The following is a 13,731-nucleotide window of genomic DNA, read 5'->3' as shown; positions in this document are numbered from 1 at the left end:
TGACTAGCATCAAACTATCCCTCCCATTTCCCCACCTCCACATGCTTTGACTACGTTGCTTTGACTGCAGGCCTCTGAAATGTTCCCTAGCACATCTTAAATGTGGGCATGGGATGAGGGCAAAGGTGTGAGTGAGTGAGGATTTTAGATGAGATCAGAATAAAATGCTAACCTCTCAGCAGGCTGGAAGGACTCCAGGTGAAAAGACCTGAGATAGATGGTTCTAATCCATAGGGGAGATGGATAAATATAGGCTATAAGATCTTCCCCCAAGGAGATATTAGCACTATGGATTTTCTGGGAAATGGAAAGAGACCAATGAACACTATTTACCATTTAATTAAATCACTTTGTTTAGTGTTTCTTAAGTGCCTGTTATGTTCTAGGTACTGTGCTAGGCACAGGGTATACAAGGAAATAATAAAACGATCACTAACATCAAGGAGGTTATATTCTATTAGGGAACAAAATGTATACATACATACATACATACATGCACACACACACACACACACACACATACACACACATACACATAACATTTCCGAATTGACCCAAGAAAATCAGGATATTATAGTTTGAGTTCTCAGGAAAGGATTCATATAGGAAATTACATTTGTTCTTAACTTAATTAAAAATTAGGGATTATAGGAAGTAGGTATGAGGAAAAAGTACATTCCATGCATGGAGATAGCTTGCGTAAAAAAGAGGTGAGATGGAATGTCATGTGAAAGAAAGAGCGAGATTAGTGTGTATTTTATTTTTCCCTTCTAAGCCCCTTATCTTAATTCTGTAGCAATGATTTTGGCTATCTATTTTTTGTGTGTTTATACATGTATATATGCATATATCACATATTTGTGTATACCTACCTATACATATATATGCATATAAATCAATGATCCCTTTAGAACTGAAATTCCTTGTATGCAAGGATTTTTTTTTCCATTCATTGTATTTATGTCCTGAACCTTTAGCACAGTGCCTGGTACAAAGCAGGTACTTAATAAATGTTTGTGGATTGATTGACTGATTTCTGAATACCTCACCTTTGTCCTTAGTCTCTGGCTCAAGTCTCAATAAACTCTAAACATTCTTGCTAATTTTCTTTTGTCAGTGTGATGTGTGCCTGTATGAATCACCCTTCACATCCCAAAATTAGCTTGAAATGATGATTGTCCTGCCTAATAGATGTAAACCTTAGGGAAAATGAGGTGTTCTGCTTTGATTTTCTACTCTTCTATACCGGTTGATTCCATGCCCTTCCTTCTCAATGAGTCATCTCTTCTTGGTATTTCCATTGTGTACTTTCTTTTGTCCTCATTATACCCCTTAGTCATCTCAACAAAAATGTAAATAAGATTTCTCAATCATCACAGTGTACACACACACACACACACACACACACGCACATACCTTTTAGATTTTATTGTTGGCTGGAGGGCAAAGGTAAATACTCCTCCCATCAGTGACATAGCTAGAAATGTGAAGCCTTCAAACATGTCAGGAAAGGCCTACTTGCAATTTAACTGCAAGTCTTCAACTAAATCATCCCACTTAAGAGGCTGATTCTGCTGTTGATATTGTTGGACATAGGCCAGCTGTGACCCCCAGAAATCCCCACCTCACCCTACTCTGAGAGATCTGTTGAACAACTGGCCTGTCTCTTGGGATTTTTCCCCTATTCTTCCTTCTGAGAGGCCCATTATGTGGCTACTCTATATTTGATATTATCTATATATATGACATGGAGTCAGAGCACCTGGGCTGGGCCTTACCTCTGATCCCTGGTCCCTGGTATGACCTTAGATGAGCCATTTAATATCTTTCAGCCTCAGTTTTCTTTTCTGTATCAGGAAGCTGGTTTTATGAAAAAGCCAATGAAATAGATAAATCATTGGTTAATTTGATTTTAAAAAGGAAAAAAAAAGAAATCCAAATTACTAGTATCAAAAAAGAAAGGGGTGAATTCACCGCCAATGAAGAGGAAATTAAGACAATTGTTACTAGCTATTTTATCCAATGATATGCCAATACATTTGATGATCTAAATGAAATAAATGAATAACTACAAAAATATAAATTACCCCAGATTAACAGAAGAAACAATAAAATGCTTAGGTAACCCAATCTTAGAAAAAGAAATTGAACAAGCCTTCAATGAACTTCCAAAGAAAAAATCCCCAGGACTAGATGGATTCACAAGCAAGTTCTATGAAACATTTAAAGAACAATTAATCCAATCCTATGTAACTATTTGGGAAAATAGGCAAAGAAGGAATCCTACCAAATTGATTTTATGACACAAATACATGTGATACCCGAAACAGGAAGAGTCAAAACAAAGAAAGAAAATTATAGACCAAATTCCCTTATAAATATTGATGCAAAAATGTTTATAGTTAATTTTAAATAAAACACTAGCAAAGAGATTATATCAATATATCACAAGCATCATGCACTATGAGCAGGTGGGATTTATACCAGGAATTCAGGACTCAATAGGAGGAAAACTATTGACCATATCAATAACAAAACCAACATAAATCAATAGATGCAGAGAAAGCCTTTGAGAAAACACAGCACCCGTTCCTATTAAAACACTAGAGGGCATAGGAATAAATGGAGCTTACCTTAAAATGATAAGTAATATTTATCTAAAACCAACATCAAGCATCATTTGTAAAGGAGATAAACTAGAATCCTTTCCAGTACAACGAAAGTTGAAGAAAAGATGATGATTATTACCTCTATCATTTAATATTGTAGTAGAAATGTTAGCTACAGCAATAAGAAAAGAAAAATAAAGCAAAAGAATTAGAATAGACAATGAGGAAATCAAACTGTCATTCTTTTCAGATCATATGATGTTATACTTAGAAAATCCTGGAGAATCCAATAAAAAAGTACTTGAAATTCTTAACAACTTTAGCAAAGTTGCAGGATACAAAATAAACTCACATAAATCATCAGCATTTCTATACATCACCAACAAAGTGCAGCATCAATAGAAATAGAAATTCCATTGAAAATAACCAGATGATATAAAATACTTGAGAGTCTACTTGCTGAGACAAACCCAGGAACTATACGAACACAACTATAAAACACTTTTCAGATAAATAAGGTGAGACCTAAACAAATAGAAAAATATTAATTGCTCATGGGTAGGCTGAGCCAATATAGTAAAAAAAGACAATTCTACAGAAATTAATCTATTTATTCAGTGCCATACCAATCAAATGATCAAAAAAAATATAGAAATAGAAAAATAATAACAAAATTCATCTGGAAGGAAAAAGCTCAAGGATATAAAGGCAATCAATAAAAAATGCAAAAGAAGGTGGTCTAGCCATGTCAGATGTCAAACTATATTATAAAGCATTAATTATGAAAATAATCTGGCACTGGCTAAGAAATAGAGTTTGGATCAGTGGAATAACTTAGGTACAAATTACATTATAGTAAATGACCATAGTGATCTAGTATATGACAAACCCAAAGATCCAAGTTTTTGGAACAAAAACTCAGTATTTGACAAAAACTGCTGGGAAAACTGGAAAACAGCATGGCAGAAACTAGGTATAGAATAGTATCTCACACTGTATACCAAGATTAGATCAAAATGTGTACATTATTTACACATAAAGTGAGTTACCATAAGCAAATTAAGGGAACATGGAATAGTTTATCTGTCAGATTATGGACAAGGAAAGAGTTTAGAACTGAAGAAGATATAGAGACCATTACAAAATGTAAAATAGATAATTTTGATTATATAAAATTAGAAAAGATTTTGCACAAATAAAACCAAAGTAACCAAAGTTATAAGGAAAGAAGAAAACTGGGGAAAAAATTTGTAACAAGTATCTCTGATAAAGGCCTCATTTCCCAAATATATAGAGAGCTAAATCAGAGTTACAAAAATACAAGTAATTCTCCCATTGATAAATGGTCAAAAGATTGTTTTCAGACAAAGAAATCAAAACTATCTATAATCATGTGAAAAAAATGCTCTAAATCACCATTGATCAGAGAAATGCAAATTGAAACAACTGAGATACCACCTCAAACCTGTTAGAGTGGCTAATATGACAAAAAAGGAAAATATTGGATATTCGAAAGGATGTGGGAAAACTGGGACACTAATGCACTATTTGGAACTACATCCAAAGGGCTATAGAACTGTGAATATGCTTTGATCCAGCAGTACTATTGCTAGGTTTATATCCCAAAGACATCCAAAAAAAGGGAGGAGGACCTGTTTGTACAAAACTATTTATAGCAGCTCTTTTTATGGTGGCAAAGAATTGGAAATCAAAAGGATGCCCACCCACTGGGGAATAGCTAAACAAGCTGTGATATAAGATTGTAAAGGAATATCATCGTGCTATAAGAAATGACAAGGAGGATGATTTAAGAAAAACCTGGAAAAACTTACATGAACTGATACATAGTAAAGTGAACAGAACCAGGAAAATGTGGTACACAGTAACAGCAATGTTGTTCAATGAAGAATTGTGAATGACTTAGCTTTTCTCAGGAATACAATGATCCAAGACAATCCTAAAGGACTAATGATGAAGCATGCTATTCCCCTACAAAGAAGGAACATATACTTATTGGATACATACTGAAGCATGCTATTTTTAACTTTCTTTCATTTTTCCTTTTATTTGAGTCTTCTTGTACAAAATGACTAATATGGAAATGCTTTATGTAATTGCACATGTATAAGGTATATCTGATTGCTTACTGTCTCAGGGAAGGGGGAGGGGAGTGAGGGAGGGATAGAATTTGCATCTCAAAACTTTAAATTTAAAAAGCCTACTAGACTTTAAAAAGAGGGTGCAAGGAAAGGAAGTGAAGGAACTGATTGTAGATGGCCTTCTCAAGGAGTTTAACCACGAAAAGGAGGAAGGGAAAAATAACTAGTAGGGATGGATAGACCAAGGAGAGCTATTTGTCAGGATGAGAGAGACATGGGTGTGTTTTTCAGCAGCAGGGTGGGCAGGAATCAGGAAAAGCCTGAAGAGAATGGGGATGATAGATGGAGTAATCTTCTAGACAAGACTGGAGGGAATGGGAACACTTGTGCAGGTAAAAGGTTTTGCTTTGGCAAGAAGAAAAGTGACCTCTTTACATGAGACATGGGTAAAAGGGGGAGATTGTTGTGGAAATCAGGAGATAGTGGGGAAAACATCTAAATGATATGAGATGAGGAGAGGAGAACAGGATACTCTGGGGAAGAGTCAAATTTCATGTTTCATCAAACATGTTTCCTGTTTCATCAAATATGAGACAAAGTTACCAGATGATTGGGTGGGAGCAGCAGGAAAAACGGGACTTGATGAGGGATGAGAAGTTTTGAAAAGTTAAAGCCCAAGGAAATCTCATAGCATCACAAATTTTGAGCTGGAATCTGTAGTCTAATTCCCTCATGTTTCAGATGAGGAATCTGGGGCCAAGGGAAGTTAAGTGATTTGCCCAAGATCATAAAGCTTGTAAACACTAGAGGTAGGATTTGAACCAGGTCCTGGGACTGGGAAGTCAGTGTTATTCCCACTGCCCCACCCTTAGTAGACAAGTCATAGGAAACATAGGAGGAATGTAGAAGTGACTTGCCACATGTCACAAAACCAGTGAATTTTAGAGGGAGGATTTGATTGTAGTCCTTCCATTGGAAAATGCAATAAGCCATACTGACAATCAACCAATCAACAAGCATTTCTTGAGCCCCTACTATACTATCTTCCAGGCACTGTGGTTTTGAGCTTGCACATACAAAAGAAGGGCAGAACTAGATCCTTTCACACACCTCCAGCTGAGCATATGGCCCCTGGAATATGGCCCCAGAGCTATCCATGCTTCAACCTGCTAGGACATTTTGGGCAATTCTAAACTTAGATTAAAAGTCAACCTCCAGAAAGTAGGGTATATTTGAAATTTGTGCATTAGGAGAATAACGAGGAAAAACAAACAGACAACCCTTTATTTTAATTGATAAATGGTCAAAGGATATGAACAGGCAGTTTATTGATGAAGAAAGCAAAGAAATTTATAGTCACATGAAAAAAGCTCTAAATCATTATTGATTAGAGAAATCCAAATTAAAACAACCTTGAGAAATCATTTTACACCTATCAGATTGGCTAAAATGGTAGAAGGGGAGAGTGACAAATGGCAGAGGGGACGTGAAAAAATTGGGACACTAATTTATTGTTGGTGAAATTGTGAACTAATCCAACCATTTTGCAGATCAATCTGGAATTATACCCAAAGCATTATTAAACTACCTGTGCCCTCTGATCCAGCAATGCCACTACTTGATCTATTTCCAAAGATAATTAGGGAAAAGGAAAAGAACCTATTTGTTCTAAGATGTTCGTAGAAGCTCTCTTTGTGGTAGCAAAGAACCAGGAATTTCAGGGATGCCAGTCCATTGGGGAATGGCTGAACCAGTGGTGGTATGTGATTCCTATGGAATACTGCTATGCTATAAGAAATGATGAGCTTAAGGATTTTAGAAAAACATGGGAAAACTTGCATGAAATGATGAGTGACATGAGCAAAACAGAACATTGTATACAGTAACAGCAATGCTGTTTTAAGAATGGCTTTGAGTGAATAAGTTATTCTGACTATTATAAATGCCCACATTAACTATAAAGGACATATGAAGGAAGATGCTGTCTGCATCCACAGAAAGAACTGATAAATAGGAGTATGTATAGAATAATTTTACATATGTGTGTATACCTATTTGTATCTAATGGTAGCTATTTCTAGAGTGTGGGGGAGGGAAGTAAAAAAAAGAAATTTACATGACAATTTTGTTGTCTATATTGAAAGAAACAGCAAGTTCTTCCTAGTAGATTTGCAGTTTCATTTGCAATCATCTTTTTTATTGGACTATATTATGGAAATAATAAATAAAAGGAATAAATAAATAATAAAAAATAAAAGGAAAAAAGATAACAGACAAAATTTTCACTCTCCCCTTTGTTACTAATGGAGGAGGGTGCCAGTACTGCAGCAATGAATATCCCAGCCAAATAGGTCCTGGTGGAGGTGGTGAGGGAAACAGTGGCCAGGAGATTTCTTAGCGTGAAGCCTGATAGCATGGTTTGAGTAGGATAAACACAAGAGTTTCTCACCCAGACCCCCTCGCTCTTCCTTCCAGGCAAATTCTCACGGACGTAGGAGCTTGATCCCCAGTGAAGTTACCTTGGTTCCTGTCTCTCACAGTCATTTTCTTTTTTTAGAGGTTTCATTTTTCTCTGGTCCTCTCTGAGGTCCAGGAATCATTTCCATAGCTGCTCCTATCAGGAAAATGGCTTTATTGATGTTCTGAATTATTAATTATTCTCTAATTAGATGCTGTGATCACACTTGCCCTTTCATCTACATTGATGATCTCAGTATAATTTTTATAAATGAAGGGACTACAGGGGTGGACTTCAAACGTAAGGGAGCTGATGGAGAGGTGGCTTCCCTGAGGATGTTATGTAAGTCTGGAAAAGCCCCACAGTCTGCTAAAGATGGCTCTGGGATGGGGGTTGGAGGAAGCCTCTTGGTTGCTGCTGGGTGGGATTCCTCTGTGGATCTGCCCTGATGAAAGTCATCATGGGACACCAACAACAACACCAGAATAACAACATGGTGAGTAGAGTTGACCTGGTTGTCGAGGAGAACTGAGTTCAGTTCCAGCCTCTGCCACATTCTTGCTCTGTGATCCTGGGCCAGCTCATTAATTTCCCAATGCCTTAGACAAATCTCTAGGACTGCATGTTGCAGAGGAAGCAGTGTGTCAGCTCATTAGTCATTGGACAAAGATAGCACATGGAGCGTACCAAAAGGCAAATGAATGTTTGTGGACAGTCTGGAAATTGTGTGATTCTAAAAAATAGATTTCAATAGCATCTCTTGCCAACAACAACAACAACAACAGAGAAACCACCAGGCAGTACATGATTAATTGCGAACCAAACTGTAAAGATAATCTTTAGTTCAGAGGAAACAGAGATGGCTTCAGGAGGGGATGGTCAAGTAAGACTTTCTGGGGGTGGGGGGACTAGAAGAGAGGGAAAGGGAGCCATTTGGCCCAGCCTGTCCTGAAGGCAGGGAATGGTTTACAAGACCTGTGGATGGCCCCTGGGGCAACATCGTGGGTTAATTTCTGTTTTGTTGATTCTCTAACAGTCAAAGATTGAGTCAGGGAGGAGGGTGAGTGACATATGTGTATCTTGTCACCAGTGACTTTGAACAGTACCTGTTACTAGTGTTTGTCTTTCTAGTAACATGAACTCAATCAATTAATAGTACATTTATGAAGCTCCTACTATGAAAGGCAGCATGGCATCATGGATAGAGAGCTGGCTTTGGAGCCAGGAACATTTGGGTTCAAGTCCCCCACCTAACAAATATGGAGAAAGTTTAGGGGCATGTTTTGTTAATGTGTGTTTTGCTTGATGGAAAGAGCTTTCCCATCCATTAATAGGCCTGTGTGACCTGCTTAAGTCACATGGAAGCCTAAGTCACCTGAGCAAGTCACTTCGTCCTGTTTGCCTCAGTTTCCTCATCTGTAAAATGACCTGGAGAAGGAAATGGTGAATCACTTCAGTATCTTCACCAAGAAAACCCCAAATGTGGTCATGAAGACTTGGACCTGACTGAAAAATGACTAAACACCAATAAACAACTTACCTTCCCAGTACTCTGGGTAGCTCTCCAAAAATATAATTTGCAGAGAATATGCTGATTTATATTGGTGGAGGGAATTGTTTCCTGCATCAATGAAAATAACATTCCTCATCCTACTAAGTGCTGGAGCTACAAAGGCAAAAAGACTCAAACAATGGAGAAAACGTGTATGCTGGGCGAGTGGATGGAAGTCGTCTTCAAGGCCCTCCAACGGTGACCTCCACCATTGGTACCTGCTGCATCGAAGGCACCTGGTGAGAGCTCACCTCCTGGCTCACCAGTTCAGGCCTAATGCCCTTAGAAATCATCTCAGGCTTTGGACTTATATCTGTCCTTTCTGACTTCTCTCCTATCAAAGCTTTTCTGCCCCATTCCCTTGGAACTAGTTGTCAGCTTCTTCATTAGTCCCTGCCTTGTATTAATGGGTGGTCGAAGGTTGATAGTTTAACCATTTAGGAGTAGCATTTGAACTTTGACTAACACCTTCTAGGAACACCACTAGAAGCCAACAAATGAATCTTTATTGGTGGAATTGGCTGGCAGGTAAGGCCCTTGGCATGTTGAACTAAATGACTTCCAAATTCTTTCCAGTTAGACTCTGGAAAAAGAATCACACGCAGTGATTCCAACATGTAGCCTATTTCCCAGCCCCTGCTCAAGAGACTGTCTCTGAGATGTGCCTCTAGCAGAGAAGACGGGCCACACGAGGCATTCAGATCCTCTGAGTCAGTATTCAGTGAGGATAAAGGCAGATGCTCAGGATATCTGACTACAGTCTATTCTGCTCTCAGTTTACCTTAGTTCATTTGAGCCTCACAAAAGTCCTGTGGATTAGGTGTCAAATGAGATAACACTTTTAAAAGCATTTAGCACAAGGCTTGACATGTCATCCTCTATAGGCGCTTATTCCCTACCCCAGGTAGAGATGTATAGAAGTATCCCCCATTTCAATGCCTTTCCATTGGCTGTTGGGGATATGTGGAATACATGCCTTCCTTTCCCCTATATTTGAGCATCTCTAGACTCTCACTGTAACCCTCATCCAAGTACTGTCTCTACATAAAGCCTTTACTGATTCCTTCAGCTGTCAGGGCCCTTGCGTCCCATTTGTTGTTGGTGGTGTTGAATGAGCTGACCATTTCTATGGTATGAGGGGCTCCTAGTGAGGCAGCCATTTAGGCCGGCACCTTCTCTATAACTTAGAGTCTCAGAGAGGCACTGGGTAGGGTTAAGTGACTTGGGCAGTGTCACACAGCCAGCACAAGTCAGAGGCAGTTTGGAACCCAGATTTTCCTAACTCTGAGGATAGTTCTTTGTGTGTGTGTGTGTGTGTATACACATGCATATAAATACATATGTATGTATGTGTGTGTATATATGTATGCATATGTATAAAAGTATATGTATGTATATATACATATATGTATACATATATATCTATTTTATATACATATATTAAATAGATACATATGGATGTCTCTATATACATATATGCACAGAGATTTGTGTGCAACACACATATGTGTATGATTTACATACCTGTATACATAGGTATGTATACCACCTCTCCGACCACCAGAACACAAGCCTCTTGCAGGAAGGGAACATTATGTTTTTGTCTTTGTATCTCTAAGCAGAGCACAGGGCTAGGCACATAGTGGTGACTTCAATCATTCACCTTTTAAAGATGGTTCACAAATGAATAAACAAAAGAGTGAATGAATTAATGAAGAATGTATTGAGTTCTTCCTATGTACAAAGCACTGACCCAAGGGTTCAGAATACAAAGAGAAAAAGCTTAAGACAAGTATTGAACTCAAGGACCTCATGTGGTGGAGAGATAATACATATGGAAGGTTTCAGCTATAAGTCATGGAAATGCCCCATGGTGGTTGCTCTTCATGAAGCTCATTTCCACTGAAAACGTGGCATTAGTTTCTGACAATGAGCCCTTTGGAAGCACCCAGGATTTCTCTGGGTGTTTGGTAGCTGTGACTGTAGCACTTACTGGACCACTTGGCAGACAGCATCTCTATGATACTTGCCCCCAGAATTAAGGCTGAGGGCACTGGGTTGGAAGTCATGCTATCCCCAAGGCTCCTGGTTTTATGGTTCTAGGCTGTCTCCATCAGGGAACGAGGGGAGATGGTGGTCAAGGTGGTCAAAGTGGCTTGACTTGCCTGGCACATATGGCTCCTGCTTCTCCCTCAGGGTGCCTGGCTGCTTCAGTTAGGCCAGACTGCCTACAATGTGGATGGCTGGTAGTTGGTGGGGATGGAATGCCCCTCTATACAGGTGTGACTTGCCTGTATAATGGCCAAATGGCCCTGCTGGAAGCAGGCCTAGAAAGATTCTATGACTGGTTGACTGAAGCATCACCTTCTATTTTTTGCCAGGCTTGCCAGGCTACAGAACTGGGGAGGCAAAGAGCTGGTTCAATGGGAAAGTTTGCCCCAGTCCCAGTGGGACCCCTGTTTTTCCTTTTCCTCCTTCCTCCCAAAGAAACAAGCTCCTTTGCATGCTTAGCTAGTATTATGTCTCATCATTTTGGAGTTATTGTTTGTTCACCAAGTAATTAATTAGAGGACAGTATTAATGATTATTTTAAACTACTCTTAAAGAACTAAGGGAGCAGAAATACTAATATCTGGTTTTTGAATACTTTCTCTGACTTAGATTTATTGGATACAGAGCCTCCTATGACCTAGAAAACAAATACAATACAAATGCAATTGTCTGTACTCCTCCCCACCCCCATCCCCATCTAGAGCCCAGGGCAAATGCTGCAAACCTAACTTAGGCATGCTTGGAAAAGGGAGTGGAGGGGAGTTGTTATAGTAACTTATTAACCTTGCCAACTAGATGCTCATCTCTGTCCTTTCCAGACTGCAGAAGGATCACAAGTGCATCTTCAAGTAACATTCAAATTTGACTCACGGGAACAAAGTCTCAGACTTGCCACCCTAGGTACAGTTTTGATTGTCAATACGTTAATCAGTACTGTGCTAAGTGCTGAGGATACAAATGAAAAATGAGATAATTTGTGCCCTCAAAAAATTCATCTTCTAATAAGGAGATACAAGACAGTTTACCAATAGCTAAATAGAAGACATTGTAGATGTTTACATACACACATATATAGATGCATATGCACGTATATATCAAATATCTCATGGGTCATAATAAAAAAAATGAGCTCTGGTACAGCAGATAAAATGCTGGGCCTGGAATCAGCAAGACTAATCTACTTGATTTCAAATCTGTCCTCAGACACTTACTAGCTGTGTGACCCTGGGCAAATCATTTAACCCTATTTGCCTCAGTTTCCTCATTTGCAAAATTAGCTAGAGAAGGAAATAGCAAACCACTTAAGAATTTATGCCGTAATAACCCCAAATAGAGTCACAAAGAGTCAGACACTAGTGAAAAATGACGAATAATAAAAAAGCAGGAAGAAAAGTTACCTGTGAGTAGCAGATCACGAACTGCACTACAAAGAAGTAATCATCAAGATGATTACATAGCAGTTTTCTTTTAAATCAAGTCCTATCAGTGGAACGGATTATGTAAACAACCTACAGAAGCATACAGAGATACCTCAAGGACCCCACTTCATGGGGGAAGTAATTGGACAAAAACATCTGGAACAACTGGCCGCCTTCTTACAGAAATGTGGTGTAGACCAATATCTTACAACTATATACCACGGTAAACTCCAAAGAGACACAAGACCTAGGTAGGCAAAAGGAGCAAGGATGAAATTATCTTTCCTATTCATTGATAGGACCAGAGTTCATAACTAATGAAATAATGGAGATCAATAATAGAGGACAATTTTTTTTATTCTAATATTATTTATTTTTATTCTTAGTTTACAACAGACGGTTCTACATAATTTTGAGTTCCAGATTTTCTCCCTTCCCTCCCCCATCCCTCCCCAAGACAGCATGGAATCTCATATAACTACCACCAATAACTTCGCATTGAATTAATTTATACACTAGTCAAGTTGTGGAGAAGAATTATGACCAATGGAATGAATCATGAGAAAGAAGAAACAGAACCAAAAAAAAACCCAAAAACAAAAACAAAAGAGAAGGAAAAAAGGCGAGCATGAAGTGTGCCTCAATCTGCATTCAAACTTCATAGTTCTTTCTCTGGATGTAGATAGCATTCTCCGTTGTGAGTCCTTTGGAGTTGTCCTTGCACCTTGTGTTGCTGAGAAGAGCGAGGTCTGTCAGGGTTAGTCCTCACAGAATCCATATATCTGTGGTTGTGTACAATGTTCTCCTGGCTCTGCTCCGCTCACTCAGCATTATGTCGTGTAGGTTTTTCCAGGTTGTTATGAAGTCCGTAACATCCCCATTTCTTATGGCACAATAGTATTCCATTACCTTCAAATACCACAGCTTGTTCAGCCATTCCCCAATTGATGGGCATCCCTTTGATTTCCAATTCTTGGCTACCACAAAAAGAGCCACTATAAATATCCTTGTACATGTGGGTCCTTTTCCCGCTTGTGTGATTTCTTTGGGATACAACCCTAGAAGTGGTATTGCTGGGTCAAAGAGTATGATCATTCCTGTGGCCCTTTGGCGTACTTCCAAATTACTCTCCAAAATGGCTGGATCATCTCACAACTCCACCAGCAATGTAACAATGTTCCAATTTTCCCACATCCTCTCCAGCATTTATCATTTTCCTGTTTTGTTATTTTAGCCAATCTGACAGGACAGATGTGTTATCTAAGAGCTGTTTTGATTTGCATTTCTCTAATCAGTAGTGATTTAGAGCATTTTTTCATATGCCTATAGATAGCTTTAATTTCTTCCTCTGAAACCTGCCTGGTCATATCATTTGACCATTTCTCCATTGGGGAATGGCTTGTATTCTTATATATTTGGCTCAGTTCCCTGTATATTTTAGAAATGAGGCCTTTATCAGAGATACTAGTTGTAAAGATTTTCTCCCAATTTTCTGGTTCCCTCCTAATTTTTGTTGCATTGGCTTTTTTTGTACAAAAACATC

Source organism: Trichosurus vulpecula, chromosome 3, assembly GCF_011100635.1.
Source record: "Trichosurus vulpecula isolate mTriVul1 chromosome 3, mTriVul1.pri, whole genome shotgun sequence".
NCBI classification, from domain to species: Eukaryota; Metazoa; Chordata; class Mammalia; order Diprotodontia; family Phalangeridae; genus Trichosurus; species Trichosurus vulpecula.
This window is presented reverse-complemented; position numbering follows the sequence as displayed.